General features: G+C 44.1%; 1 pseudogene; it reads left to right on the top strand.

Annotated features, from left to right (window-relative positions):
* Nucleotides 1-13,629, top strand: part of LOC147984747 (uncharacterized) — a 44,310-nt pseudogene extending 30,681 nt beyond the window's left edge.
* Nucleotides 13,630-16,071: the final 2,442 nt, after the last annotated feature.

Raw genomic sequence — 16,071 nt, 5'->3', positions numbered from 1 at the left:
TCGCGGGCCCCTCGGTGCTCCACCGACGTACTCCTTCCTCCTATATATACATACGTACACCCAAACGATCAGAACAGGAGCCAAAAACCTAATTCCACCACCGCAACTTTCTGTATCCACGAGATCCCATCTTGGGGCCTGTTCCGGAGCTCTGCCGGAGAGGGCCGTCATCACGGAGGGCTTCTACATCATCAGAGCCCCTCCGATGAAGTGTGAGTAGTTTACCTCAGACCTTCGGGTTCATAGTTAGTAGCTAGATGGCTTCTTCTCTCTTTTTGGATCTCAATACAAAGTTCTCCCCCTCTCTTGTGGAGATCTATTCGATGTAATATTCTTTTTGCGGTGTGTTCGTTGAGACCGATGAATTGTGGGTTTATGATCAAGTCTATCTATGAATAATATTTGAATCTTCTCTGAATTCTTTGATGTATGATTGGTTATCTTTGCAAGTCTCTTCGAATTATCCGTTTGGTTTGGCCAACTAGATTGGTAGTTCTTTCCATGGGAGAAGTGCTTAGCTTTGGGTTCGATCTTGCGGTGTCCTTTCCTAGTGACAGAAGGGGCAGCAAGGCACATATTGCATTGTTGCCATCGAGGATAACAAGATGGGGTTTATTTCATATTGCATGAATTTATCTCTCTACATCATGTCATCTTGCTTAAGGCGTTACTTTGTTTTTAACTTAATACTCTAGATGCATGTTGGATTGCGGTCGATGAGTGGAGTAATAGTAGTAGATGCAGAATCTTTTCGGTCGACTTGTCATGTACGTGATGCCTATATACATGGTCATGGCTAGATATTCTCGTAACTATGCTCAATTCTGCCAATTGCTCAACAGTAATTTGTTCACCCACCGTAGAATACTTATGCTCTTGAGAGAAGCCACTAGTGAAACCTATGGCCCCCGGGTCTATTCTCATCATATCAATCTCCATCACTTTAATCTTGCTTTGCTTTTTTACTTTGCCTTTACTTTTTACTTTGCATCTTTATACCAAAAATACCAAAAATATTATATCTATCAGATCTCGTAAGTGACCGTGAAGGGATTGACAACCCCTAATCGCGTTGGTTGCGAGTAGCTAACGTTTTGTGCAGGTACGAGGGACTTGAGCGTGGCCTCCTACTGGATTGATACCCTGGTTCTCAAAAACTGAGGGAAATACTTACGCTACTTTGCTGCATCATCCCTTCCTCTTCGGGGAAAACCAACGCAAGCTCAAGACGTAGCACACCGCCACTTTCCCCGTGGCCAATGTTACATGGGATCAATTTCAGCAGGTCTTCCGCACTACACATGCCTCAGCTGGAGCTATGAGCATGAAGAAGTGTGAGTTTCGCAACTTATGCCAGGGAAACCATACTGTGGCGTAGTACATAGATGAGTTTAGCAAGTTAGCTCGCTATGCCCCAGATGTTGTGGCCACAGATGCCGCGAAGCAGGATAAGTTTATGGAGGGGCTGAATGACAAGTTGAGTATGCAGTTGATGGTAGCAACATTCACCAACTATCAGGAGCTCGTAGACAGGGCTCTTATGATTGAAGGCAAGCAAAAACAGATAGAGAACAGCAAACGGAAATGTGGACAAGGGAAGTACAACTCTGGAGCTCAGCAGAAGCCTCGTTTTACCCCGAACTCAGGAAGACATACCCATCATAACCATGGGGAAGTTCACATAACCATAGTGGCCCTAAGAATGGAAATGAGAATGGAGGAAACAACAGTCATAGCCGTTCCAACCTAGCAACACCCGCCAAGAAGGATTTGAGCCATGTTACCTGTTTCAAGTGCGGGAAGACTGGACACTACGACACTGATTGTTCTGAGGTAAAGAATGGTAAGGAAAATGGAAGCTCTGGAAAGAAGCCCAACCTTTTCACCGGAGGGCAGGTGAACCACATCAACGCGGAGGAAGTTGAAGAGCAGCCCGATGCCGTTATTGGTAAGTTTTTTATTAAGTCATTTATAGCTATTGTCCTTTTTGACACTGGTGTATCGCATTCATACATATCAAGGGGATTTGAGGATAAGTTTAAGTTTCCCACCGTAGCCCTTAAGACACCTATGTTATTAAGCTCACATGGAGCAGAGTATATGGCTAGAAGAGGATGTTTTTAGTTACCATTGACCATAGGTAGGCATGTTTTCCCCTCAGATCTAATAAGTTTGGAGTCACAAGGATTGTATGTGATACTAGGCATGGCCTGACTATCGATGTATGGAGGAAATATCGATTGTGCTAGTAAGTCAATTCTACTCACCGCCCAGATGGAAAAATGATCAAGTATGTGTCTAGGCATGCGCCAAGGAGGACTCAAGTAAATTCACTTTCAGGAGTTGTTGAGGAGGAAGCGCTAGTTGTGAAGGATTATCCCGACGTATTCCTGGAGGAACTACCAGGCATGCCACCAGAACGAGATGTAGAATTTTTGATAGAACTGTTACCAGGTACCGGACCAATATCGAACAGACCGTATCGGATGCCCGCAAATGATCTGGAGGAAATTAAGAAGCAGATTAAGGAGTTATTGGAGAAATGTTATATTCGACCAAGTTCATCAAGGTGGGGAGCCCCAGTGCTCTTAGTTGAGAAGAAGGATGGATCTCTGAGAATGGTTGTGGATTATCGTGCACTGAATGAGGTGACGATCAAGAACAAATACCCACTACCGATGATCAATGATTTGTTTGACCAGCTGCAGGGAGCTAAAGTATTCTCCAAGATCGATCTTCGATCAGGATACCACTAGCTGAAGATCCGAGAACAGGATATATCTAAGATAACTTTTACCACAAGGTATGGGCTATATGAGCACACTGTCATGTCTTTTGGATTGACTAACGCCCCTGCCTACTTTATGAGTATGATGAATAAGGTATTCATGGAGTTCTTGGATAAGTTTGTTGTCGTGTTCATTGATGATATATTGGTATACTCGAAGAATGAAGAAGAACACAAGGAACATTTGCGCTTGGTTCTCGAGAAGCTCAGGGAACATCAGCTATATGCCAAGTTTAGCAAATGTGAGTTTTGGTTGAAGGAAGTTGGATTTCTCGGACATGTTATATCAGGAGATGGTATAGCAGTAGACCCTTCCAAGGTTCAGTCCGTCACTGAGTGGATGGCACCATCCTCAGTTGGTGAGATACGCATATTTCTTGGACTCGCATGATATTACCGGAGATTCATTGAGAATTTTTACAAACTTGCGAAGCCCATGATGGAGTTATTGAAGAAGGACACCAAGTTCAAATGGACCGAAGAATGTGAGGCCAGTTTTCAGGAGTTGAAGAAACATTTAGTAATTCTTCCGGATATACACAAGGATTTCCAAGTATATTGTGACGCTTCTTGCTAGGAACTTGGAGGTGTACTTATGCAAGACAGAAGAGTTGTTTCATATGCCTCACATTAGCTTAGACCTCATGAGTTGAATTATGCCACGCGTGATTTGGAGTTAGCAGCCATAGTACATGAGCTCAAGACTTGGAGATATTTTCTTATTGGAAATCGTTGTGATGTATACACTGATCATAAGAGTTTGAAGTATATCTTCACGCAGAAGGAGTTGAATCTCAGGCAAAGGAGATGGTTGGAGCTCATAAAGGATTATGATATGAAGTTTCATTATCATCCAGCAAAGGCCAATGTTGTAGCAAATGCTTTGAGCCGCAATAGTTATGTTAATACTCTCGTGACTGGAGGATTACCGCAAGAGTTAGCCGATGATTTGAGAGAACTTAGTTTGGAGATAGTTCCGAGAGGTTTTGTTGCAGCGTTGGAAGTTCAGTCCACATTGTTGGGAAAGATTCGAGGAGCCCAGAAGACTGATAAGGAGATTGTGGAGATAAAGGAAAAGATGAGTAAAGGAAAAACTAAAGGTTTTTGTGAGGATGAACACGAAAATTTATGGTTTGAGGATCATATTTATGTGCCCAATGATTTAGATATCAGGAAGTTAATACTTCAGGAGGCCCATGACTCGCCATACTCGATTAACCCTGGAAACACCAATATGTATTTGGATTTGAAGGAGCGTTTCTGGTGGACAGGGATGAAGAAGGACATTGCCGAGTATGTAGCCGTATGTGACGTATGTCAGAGAGTTAAGGCATAGCATCAGAAGCCAGCAGGATTGCTTCAGCCTTTGCCAATACCTGAATGGAAGTCGGATAACCTTGGCATGGATTTCATCACTGGATTACCTAGGACATGATCAGGTTATGATTCCATCTGGGTAGTAGTAGATCGCTTGACTAAAGTGGCTCACTTTATCCCCATGAAAACCACTTATACAAGCGTGAAGTTGGCCAAGATATATATGACCAGGATCGTATGTCTGCATGGAGTTCCAAGGACCATCATATCAGATAGAGGAACACAGTTTACCTCAAAGTTTTGGAATCAATTACACCAGACTTTGGGTACCAGGCTAGAGTTTAGTACAACCTTTCATCCATAGACATATGGACATACCAAGAGAGTGAACTAGGTTCTGGAGGACCTGTTGAGAGCTTGTGCACTAGATTATGGATCTAGTTGGGATGATAATTTTCCTTATGCAGAGTTCTCATATAACAAAAGTTACCAGGCTAGTTTGAAGATGGCCCCTTTCGAAGCTTTGTATGGAAGGAGGTGCAGGACACCCTTGATGTGGGATGAAGTTGGAGACCGCCAATTGTTCGGACCAGATTTAATCAGAGAGTCTAAAGAGAAGGTTAAGTTGATCCGTGATAGACTGAAGGTAGCTTAATCCAGGCAGAAGAGTTATGCTGACACTAAACGCAAGGAGGTAGCCTATGAAGTCGGAGACAGAGCATATCTCCGTGTGTCACCACTTCGAGGAGTTAAATGATTTGGAGTCAAAGGAAAGTTAGCCCCAAGATTTGTAGGACCTTATAGAGTTTTGGAATGTATGGGAGTGGCCTACAAGTTGGACTTACCCTAAGGAATGTCAGGAGTTCATGATGTGTTTCACGTTTCCCAGTTGAAGAAGTGCAATGCAGAGATGGCCGATATTCCTCTGAGAGATACAGTGCCCCTGGAAGAAATTCAGTTGGAGAGTGACCTAACCTACGGGGAGAAACCCGTCAAGACTCTCAAGTTTGCCAACCGAGTTACACGCAGCAATGTCATCAAGTTTTGCAAAGTTCAGTGGAGCCACCATACCGAGGAAGGAGCCACCTGGGAGCGAGAAGAAGACCTACAAAAAGACCACTCACACCTATTTGCTAGCCAACCCGAATCTCGAGGACGAGATTCATCTTAAGGGGGGTAGGTTTGTAACATCCCAATTTTCAATTTGGATGTTAATCATTAGGTCATCGTATGCATCCATATTTTGATAATTTTGAATTTGTTTTATTTGGACACTTTGATCCTAGAGACCTTAAGCAACTCCAGGACCATGTGAGAGAGTTGGAGGTTTTCATAAAACTCTATTTTTAAATTTTCAAAAATTGGTAAATTAGATCATGGTGATTTTTATTTGATTTTTTTCCAGTTATTTCAAAATAAATAAAATAATGAGAGAAGATAATATGAATTCTTAAAAATAGAGGAAATAATGGAAATTTAATTTTGAATAAAAATATATATTTATTTGAATTTTATTTGAAATTTTATTCAGTTAAATTAGGGAAAATTGCATTTTAGCCCAGAGAAATGTTCACGTGGTCCTAAATATTAGGAGAGAACCGTGAAAATTATTTTTGGAATTTTATTTATTTTTATTTTGTATTTTTCTCTATGGAGAAATTATTATTTCTTTCAAAAAAGGTTTCTTTCGGACGGAACTGGGCCGAAGGCCCAGCCGGCCTGCTTGCCGCACCGCCTCCCCGCACCGTGCTCACGCCGGACTCTGGCGGGAGTCTGAGTCGGCCACGCCGCCCGCCGCCCCCTTGCCCAAGTCGGTCGCCACCCCCCCTTTATATAGCATGCCCCTTCTCCTCCCCAAGCCGCCCCGCCGCCCGAGCCGCCGCCCGTAGCTGCCGCTGCCGCTTCCCGCCGTGCCGCCGCCAGCTCGCGCCGCCGCCTCGCTTCGCCGCCGCCTTGCTTTGCCGCCGCCTTGCCGCCTCCCACCGCTGCCGACGCCGCCGCACGCCGCCTCACCGGAGTAGCCGCTCGCTGCTGCCGCCGGTTTTTCTTCTCGAACCGGTATAAGACCGATAAAACACGTCTGTTTTTTTAGTTTGGTTTTATGTTATTTTAGATCGGTTTATTATTTAGGTTATGTTATTTAGTGAACATTCACCCGATTCATTCTGTTAACGGACGAATTTGTTCGTTAGTTTCTGTCAGCGAACGTTCGTTCGTTAGATTTTTCTTTTTAGTTTAATTTTTGCCAGGGACCCATCTGTAATTTTTTCATCATAGATTAGTCCCCGATCTTCAAACCCTCACCACTTTTTGCTCGTTTATCCAAATCCAGTGAAACCAACGCCAAAATCTTCGTCTTGTGCCACTTTGTCAAGGTAAACAACTTGAACATGATTTTGGAAATTTAAAATTTTGTTTCAAGCAGATTCGAATTTGAACTTCTTTTGATCGTAGTTTGAGTTTCGTAACTCCGATTCGAGTGATTCTTTTTGCTAATCGAAGCTCTTCACTTGAACTTTCTGTTTAGATCTTTTCTTTTGGTTTTGCCTTTACATATTATTCTTGAGTTCTTATGTATGACATTATTTGTTCACGGTATTTTCCGGAGTGCGGGGCTTGCTACTACGATCTCTAGGGTTTTCCGATCGTCAGCAAGGCAAGTAACACTTTGATCATACCCTTTTATTACCCAGTTTTTATGCATTACTTTCACCCCTCAAACATTGCATGAGTAGGATTTGATAATATGTGGGTGTGGGAAGTAGTTGATGAGGTAGGAACCTATCGTCTTTTATTATACCCCGAGTATTATTGTGTTATGCTTGTAGACATGGATTGGTTTGTGAGATTCATGAAAGATGTGAGAGTTATTTATAACTAAGGGAAACTTAAGGTGGCTACTTTAATACACATCTAGGTGGATTGGTTGTGGGCACCTGGGGAATCCAGTGTTGTCCTAAGAGATCCCGGGAGACCCGTGTGATCCTCGTATGGAATGCCACCCAGGCTCAAAGGGATCATAAGATTATTCGTGCTAGAAATTTCCGTGTGCAGCCACAAGCCATTGTGGGCTCTAGAATAGTTGAGTAAGTTGTGAGAATCCTTTCCATGATGGGCTAGCAGATGTAGGGGAATTGTAGGTGTACCGGCCTATCTATCGGTTAAGGGGACCTCTTCGGAAAGACTGTGTCTCGGTCATCCATTTCTCAAACATCATGCAGTGTGAGAAATACAAGGAGGAGGTCGAGTCTTGTGGGGAAAAGTGTGCAAACCTCTATTGAGTGTATAAACTAATCATGGTTAGCCGTGTCCCTGGTTATGGACATCTTGAGTATCTGGTATTTGTATTATTGTTTTGATCTCATCACTCTACTTAATGAATTTGATGGGTTATTAATGTTAATTTGGGATTGAGTTGGGGGTACCTTCTCAATAATATCATCAAACTTTGTAGTTAAATAAAATATATTCCTTTGTAGTAGGGAAAAATTAGCTTTATGCAAATGATAACCATAGAGCCTCCACTAGCCAAATATGCATGTAGTGATAGATGTTATTTGTTCATTGCTCTATAGTGTTATCTTGCCAGCATATTCCATGTGTTGACCTACGCGGCTGCAACGTATCATGTTACAGAGTTTTCAGTCGAAGAGTAAGGTGCGATAGGTTGTTGTCATGCACTTAGTTTTGCCGTGGAGTCGGATGGACTCATTTATCTTTGAAGCGTCCATAGTTATCTATTTTAGATGGCCTTCAGCCATATTATTGTAATAAGTACTCTTTATGAGACACTCGATGTAATAAGTGTGTGATTGAACTCTGCAATAAATCCTCGAGTACTATGTGTGTCAGCAATACCGGTACAGGGGTGACACTTAAACACAGAGACTGCGGTCCATTGGGATCGGCTCGCTACAGGATCATTATCAACAAAATCATTAAAAAAATCTCAAGATTATTACTAGTTTTTCAACGATAACCTCCCCAGATTCAGACATGATGACAAAGGAAGCAATCAACACACAAGCAAACTAAAAAGCGAATGGAAACAAGGCAAATAAAAAGGCAAATATTTTTGTATTTTTCAGAAAATGTTTTAGAAGTGGGGGATATGAAAACGAGAGGCAAATGGTGAATAATGTAAATGCAAGAGATGAGAGATTATGTTGGGTACTTGGTAGGCTTGATGTAGATCCTCCCCGACAACGGCACTAGAAATCCTTCCTTCTACTTCTTGATCTTGTGTTGGTTTTTCACTTGAAGAGGAAAGGGTGATGAAACAAAGTAGAGATAAGTATTTCTCTCAGTTGAGAATCAAGGTATCAATCTAGTAGGAGGAACACACAAGACACCAATGGTTGAACCTACATAAACAAATAAATACTTGCACCCAACGCGACAAAGGGGTGGTCAAACCCTTCACGGTTGCTTGCAAGGATGAGATATGATACTGATAGATATAAAAGACAAGTAAAAGTACTAAATAAGATAAAGTAAATAAATTTCTGCAAGGTATTTTTACGTTTTTGATTTTATACATCTGAAAATAATATGATAAAAGATAGACCCGGGGGCCATAGCTTTCACTAGAGGCTTCTCTCTTGAAAGAAAGCATACGGTGGGTAAAGAAATTACTGTTGAGCAATTGATACAAAAGCCCATAGTTATGATGATATCTAAGGCAATGATCATGAATATAGGCATTACGTACGTCACAAGTAGACCAACTTCTGCCTGCATCTACTATTACTCCACACATCGATGATTATCCAGCATGGATCTAGTGTATTAAGTTAACAAGAACGGAGTAATGCCTTAAGCAAGATGACATGATGTAGAGGGATAGATCCAATCAATATGAACAAACCCCTTTCTGTCACTTGGAATAAGCACCGCAAGATTGAACCCATTACAAAGGACCTCTCCCATTGCAAGAAAAATCAATCTAGTTGGCCAAACCAAATAAATAGATCAGAGAGAAATACAAAGCTATCTTAATCATGCATAAAAGATTTCAGAGAAGACTCAAAATATTCATAAATAATCTGCTCATAAACCCACAATTCATTGAATATCAACAAACACACTGCAAAAGAAGATTACATGGAATAGATCTCCAAGAACATCAAGGAGAAGATTGTATTGAAGATCAAAGAGAGAGAAGAAGGCCATCAAGCTACTAGATATGGACCCGTAGGTCTATGGTAAACTACTCACACATCATTGGAAGGGCGGCAAGTTTGATGTAGAAGCCCTTCGTGGTCGAATTCCCCTCCGGCAAAGTACCGAAAAAGGCCTCCAGATGGGATCTCACCAGGACAGAAACTTATGGCGGCGGAAAGTATTTTTGGTGTTCCCCCTGGTCTATAGGGAATATTTTGGGTATTTATAGAAGAAGAACAGGGTTAGAGGAGCCGAAGAGGGGCCCACAAGCTTTGAGGGAGCCCCCTAGCGCGTGCCCCCGGAGCTTGTCGTCACGTCGTGGCCCATCTGGCCTCCTCCCGAAGCGTCTAGGGTGTATTACGGTCCAAGAAAAATCGTCAAACCGTTTCGTTCCATTTGGACTCTGTATGGTATTGATTTTCTGTAAAGACAAAAACAAGGGAAAACATCAACTGGCACTTGACACTAGGTAAATAGGTTAGTCCAAAAAATGATATCAAATAGCGTAATAATGCGTATAAAACGTCCAAGATTGATAATATAATAGCATGGAACAATCAAAAATTATAGATACGTTGGAGACGTATCAGGATCTCTAATATAATAGCATGGAACAATCAAGAACATAAATTTATGGTGACGGAAAAAGTGTTTCGGGCGGCTCTCTGATTTATTGGGAATATTAGAGAATTTATACAGGTGGAATTAGGTTAAGATGTTTCATGACGGGCCCACAAGCCCAGGGGGCACACCCCCTAGGGCGCGCCTGGTGAGCTTGTCGTTCCCTTGTGACTCGTCTGGTCTTCTCCCAAATTTCGAGTGTCTCTCTTGGTGCATAAAAAATCATCAAAAAATTCCGTAGCGTTTGGACTCCGTTTGGTACTAATTTCCTGAAAATCCAAAAACAAGCCAAAACAGGAACTAGCACTGGGCATTAGGCTAATAGGTTAGTCCCAAAAAATGATATATAATTGCATATAGTTGCATGTAAAACATCCAAGATTTATACTATAATAGCATGGAAGAATCAAAAGTTATAGATATGTTGGAGACGTATCAAACATCTCCAAGCTTAATTCCCGCTTGTCCTTGAGTAGGTAAATGATAAAAACATAATTTTTATGTGGAATGTTGTGACGCCCTCGATTCAATCATACACACAAACGTGTATGATCAACATCAGGGACTCATGGGAAGATATAACAACACAACTCTAAAAATAAAATAAGTTATACAAGCATCATATTACAAGCCAGAGGCCTCGAGCGCTTGAATACAAGAGCTTGATCGTAGACGAGTCAGTGGAAGCAACAATGTCTGAGTACAAACATAAGTTAAACAAGTTGCCATAAGATGTCTAGCACAAACTGGGATACGGATCGAAAGAGGCACATGCCTCCTGCCTGGGATCCTCCTAAACTACTCCTGGTCATCGTCAGCGGCCTGCACATAGTAGTAGGCACCTCCAGTGTAGTAGGAGTCATTGTCGAAAGTGGCGTCTGGATCTTAGGCTCCAACATCTGGTCGCAACAACCGGGTATAGAAAGGGGAAAAGGGGGGAGAAAAGCAACCGTGAGTACTCATCCAAAGTACTTGCAAGCAAGGAGCTACACTATATATGCATTGGTATCAATGAAAGGGGTAGTATATATGGACTGAACTGCAGAATGCCAGAATAAGAGGGGGATAGCTAGTCCTATCGAGGACTATGCTTCTGGCATTCTCCGTCTTGAAGCAGTAGAAGAGAGTAGATGGTAAGTTAACCAAGTATCACCGCATAGCATAATCCTACCCGGCGATCCTCTCCTCACCGCCCTGTGAGAGAGCGATCACCGGGTTATATCTGGCACTTGGAAGGGTGTGTTTTACTAAATATCCGGTTCTAGTTGTCATAAGGTCAAGGTACAACTCCGGGTCGTCCTTTTACTGAGGGACACTACTATTCGAATAGATAAACTTCCCTACAGGGGTGCACCACATTTCCCAACACGCTCGATCCCATTTGGCCGGACATACTTTCCTGGGTCATGCTCGACCTCGGAAGATCAACACGTCACAGCCCCACCTAGGCACAATAGAGAGGTCAGCACGCCAGTCTAAATCCTATGCGCGCAGTGGTCTGGGCTAATCGCCCATTGCACACCTACATGTTATGTACGCGGCCGGTGAGCAGACCTAGCAACCTCCATTAAAAAGGAAGTTGCGTTACGCGGTTCAACCCAGTGTGGGCTGCTTAGTCACCGACTTCAAGAAGGCTTTGGCTGATACCACGATGTTGGGTTCCCATAACTGTTCCCGCGTAGTTGGTTAGTGCGTATAGGCAAGTGGCTAGACTCAGATCAAATACCAAGATCTCGTTAAGCATGTTAATCGATGTAACTGCGGACGCCAACCAGGGCCAGGCCCACCTCTCTCCTAGGTGGTCTCAACCTGCCTTGTCGATCCGCCACAAAGATCCACCCAAAGGGCCGTCGGGACAAAGGTCCTTTTAGCACCCAATCCGTGAATCACTCGCGGGTACTCTATGAGCCGACCCGTCTTTAATCATGACATGTATCATGTATAAGATATATAATATATGCCCGTGATCACCTCCCTATTGATCACGGCCCGATAGTATAGCATCGCAGACGGACAAGAATGTAGGGTCAGTGATGATAAACTAGCATCCTATACTAATAATTTAGGATTGCAAGTAAGGTATCAACAACTGTAGCAACAATGACAGGCTATGCAACAGAGTAGGATTAACCGAAAGCATTAACATGCTACACTACTCTAATGCAAGCAGTATAGAGAAGAATAGGAGATACCTGGTGATCAAGGGGGGGGCTTGCCTGGTTGCTCTAGCAAGTAGGGGTCATCAACAACGTAGTCGATCAGGGCCCCAGCAGCGGCGTCAGTCTCGTAGTCTACCAGAGAGAAGATGGGGAAGAAACAATGAATACAATGCAAACAGATGCATAACGATGCATGACATGACAATTAGCGTTGCTAGTTGTGCCCTAACACGGTAGTAGGTGATATCGACGAAGGGGGGAAACATTCGGGAAAGTATCCGCGGAGTTTTGCGTTTTCGGACAAATGAATTGGAGGGGAAAAGTTATGTGTTTTCTATGGTAGGTATGTGTGGCGGACGAACAGGATGCGTATTCGGATTCGTCTCATCGTTCTGAGGAACTTTCATGTACAAAGTATTTTCATCCGAGCTACAGATTATTTTATATTAATTTCTAAAGATTTAAATCATTTTTAGTATTTATTTAGTTATTTTAAATAAACATTATCCAGAATAGTGTTTACTGATGTCATCATGATGTCAGCATGACATCAGCAGTCAACAGGGTGTTGACTAGGTCAAACTGATGTGTGGGTCCCGCATGTCATTGCATGTTAACTAATTAACCAAATCAATTAGTTTAATTAACAGATTAGTTAGGTTAGTTAATTAATTAGGTTTATTAAACACAATTAATTAAATAAATAAATAATATTTTTATTTATTTATTTTAAATTCTTTTTTTATTAAAATGTTCTGCGGGTGGGCCCCCTGTGTCATAGGCAGGGGGTCCTTAGTGGGCACACAGGGTTACGGGGGCGGGCGCAACCGCCGCCCTCCCTGATAGCGAGGCGAGGCCGTGCCGGTGCAGCTTTCGGGCGTGGGTGCCGGCGACCATGGCCAGGAGCTGGCGGGGCAGGTTAGCACCCAGTGGAGGGCGGCGCCGGCGGCCAGCACTGGCGGGACGGAAGTGGCCGGCGATGCGGCACAGGCCAAGGGAGAGGTGCGGGGCACATGGAGCGAGGGGCCGAGGTGCGAGGAGGGAAGAGGCGACGGAGGCAGGGCACCGGCGGGGGTGGCGAGCGGTCTAAGCGCGAAGGCGAGGGGCAGCAGAGTGGGGGAGGCGGCCACGGTGGGCGCGCACGAGGCGGGGCGCGGCCACGGTGGGCGTGCGCGGGACGCCGGTCTAGTCGAGGCGCGGGGAGGAGGCTGCGGCCCAAGGGTAGCAGTGGGCGCGGGATGCGCACTTCAGCGTGGTCAAGCGTGGCCAGTAGCAGGGGCGGGCGAGGCGCGACGTTCGGGGCGCGGCTTAGCGCGCGTATGGGGCGGTGTGCGCGCGCGTGCTGTGGACGGCGCCGTCGACAAATTGGAGGAAAGGAGCTCACGGCGGTGCGTAGGGATTCAGGCAACAGGGGTTGAGGAGGAGGTCGGAGACGTCGTTCTGGCGGGGATGCAGGCCGTCGTGGTGGCTCCGGGCAGCGACGGACGAGGGCGAGGCGGCGGCGTGCCCCGACCCAATCTGGATCGGGGGAGGGGGAGGGGAGAGCATTGTGGGGGAAGTGGGGAGTGGGATAGGGTTTGACCGGGTGGAGTGGTGGTTATGGGGAGTGGGGGTTGGCCAGTTGGGTCGGCCTGGTGGGCCGAAGTCCAGTGGGGGGTTCCCCTTTTCTTTCCTTTTGTATTTGTTTTGTTGTTTTTTATTTTTTATTCTTTTATTTATTTTCCTTTCCGTTTTAATTCACTTTAAAATATTTAGGCATTTTCTAAAAAAGTGTTTTCTTCATAATAATTACCTATGTAATATTTAGCACTAACCGAACAATTTTGTTCTAGTGTTTGAAACTCTTTGATGTTTGACAAAAATTCATATTCAAATTTGAATAGTTTTCATCCAACGCGAGATTAGCGAGAGTAACAGAGGTGACGTGGCATCGTTAACATGGGTTTACTATAGCTTAATTGTCCGGGCATTACAAAACTCCTCCACTACAAGTAAGCTCGTCCCGAGATTTAGGAGGTAGAAGGAAACAATGCGGGGTATTTATCACGCAGGTGGTCCTCGTGTTCCCAAGTGGCTTCGTCTTCAGAGTGATGCGACCACTGGACCTTGAGGAACATGATCGCCTTCTGACGTGCGCGGTGTTCAGCTTGGTCGAGAATGTGGACCGTATGCTCTTTATAGGAGAGGTCTTGTTGCAATTCGAGCACTTCATGATCCACTGCTCGGATTGGGTCCTTGAAGCAGCGGCGGAGTTGTGACACATGGAAGACATCATGAACCTGAGAAAGGTTTGATGGAAGCTCCAATTGATATGCCACTTTTCCACGCCTTTCAAGAATAGTGAAAGGAACAATATAGCAAGGATCTAGCTTGCCCTTGATCCCGAAGTGGTGAGCACCCTTCATTGGTGTAACTCGAAGGTAGGCCTCTTCTCCAGGTTGATAGACCATGTCTTTGTGATGACGGTCATACTGACTTTTCTGACGTGATTGAGCAGTCTTGAGATTCTCGCGAATAATGTGGACTTGTTCTTTGACATGTTGGATAATATCCGGACCGAAGAGTGGACATTCCCCAGTTTCTGACTAGTTCAGAGGGGTTCGACACTTCCGTCCATATAGCACTTCGAAGGGGCCATCTTTAGACTAGCTTGATAGCTATTATTATAAGAGAACTCGGCATACGACAGAGATTCCTCCCATTTCTTATCGAAGGAAATTACACAAGCTCGAAGCATGTCTTCGAGAACTTGGTTGACATGTTCAACTTGTCCTTGCGACTAAGGATAAAATGCAGTACTGAATGACAGATGAGTTCCCATAACTTCTTGAAAACTTGCCCAGAATCTTGAAGTGAACAAGCTGCCACGGTCTGAACTGATAACCAGTGGAATACCATGAAGTGAAACAATTCTGGGCATGTAGAGAGTTGCAAGGTGACTAGCATTGATTGTTTCTTTGACCGCCAGAAAATGTGCAACCTTAGAAAGCCGGTTAATGACGACTAGAATGGCATCATTACCTTTCTGCGATTTGGAAAATCCAGTAATGAAGTCCATTTCAATATGGTCCCATTTCCATTCAGGAATAGAGATATGTTGCAGAGTTCCAGCAGGCCTTTGATGTTCTGCTTTGATACGACGGCAAACGTCACACTCAGCAACATAACGAGCAATGTCTTGCTTCATATTACACCACCAGAATCTCTGACGGATGTCTTGGTACATCTTTGTACTACCAGGATGGATAGACAGAGGCGTATCATGAGCTTCTTTCATAACCCTTGGAGCCAGAACCATGTTTTTCCTCGCACATGGCACCACTAGGCGTCCTTTGAAGTACAACGCGTGATGAGGACACCACAACCATCGACAAGTCTCCAACAATTATAGGTCCAATCACAAGAAGTCGCGCCAAACAAATAAGTGACCAGGTGAACGCTAACTTAAGTTTACCTTGTAACCTTGATGACACAACTATGCTTTCATCTCCATTGTTGTTGGTTGAACTTAGGTATAACATGGAAGCAATCCAACAACCTATGAGCTCTTGAAGCAACCGCTTTGGAGGAACAAGTTTGGAGAAAACTAGTTGCAACCGAAGCTGATGCTGTAAGTTTTTACCTCTGATGTTTTGGTGTGGCACACCCATGTTATTGAGAGATGGGGCCGTAGGGGCACATCAACAGAAGCTACATCAAATTATCTTTCCAATGCAAAAAACCTCACATCATTTGGAGTTGTGAGTCAAAAGTTCTAATCATTCTCGTGGAAGGTGTCCAGGCTGTCAAGACTTCGCGAATTTTCGAGGAGCTCTGCAACAACTCCCAAAGTTGACTAGTTATTCACCCAAGAAAGCCATACAAACCTGCTTACTTTTGAAACCATTTTCACACCTAGCTAAGGGGGGTTGTCCCTGCTATAAAACCCCATCTCCCCCATCCCGTAGGAAACCTTTTGTCAAACCATTCGGCTACAAGCTTATGTAGCAAGACTGCTAGAGAGATCCGAGAGATCTTGCTACC

This window comes from Triticum urartu, chromosome 2A (assembly GCF_056163025.1).
Source record: "Triticum urartu cultivar PI428250 chromosome 2A, HENAU_Tu73, whole genome shotgun sequence".
Taxonomy (NCBI): Eukaryota; Viridiplantae; Streptophyta; class Magnoliopsida; order Poales; family Poaceae; genus Triticum; species Triticum urartu.
Note: the sequence above shows the minus strand (reverse complement) of the source record. Positions and strands in the feature narration are given on the sequence as shown.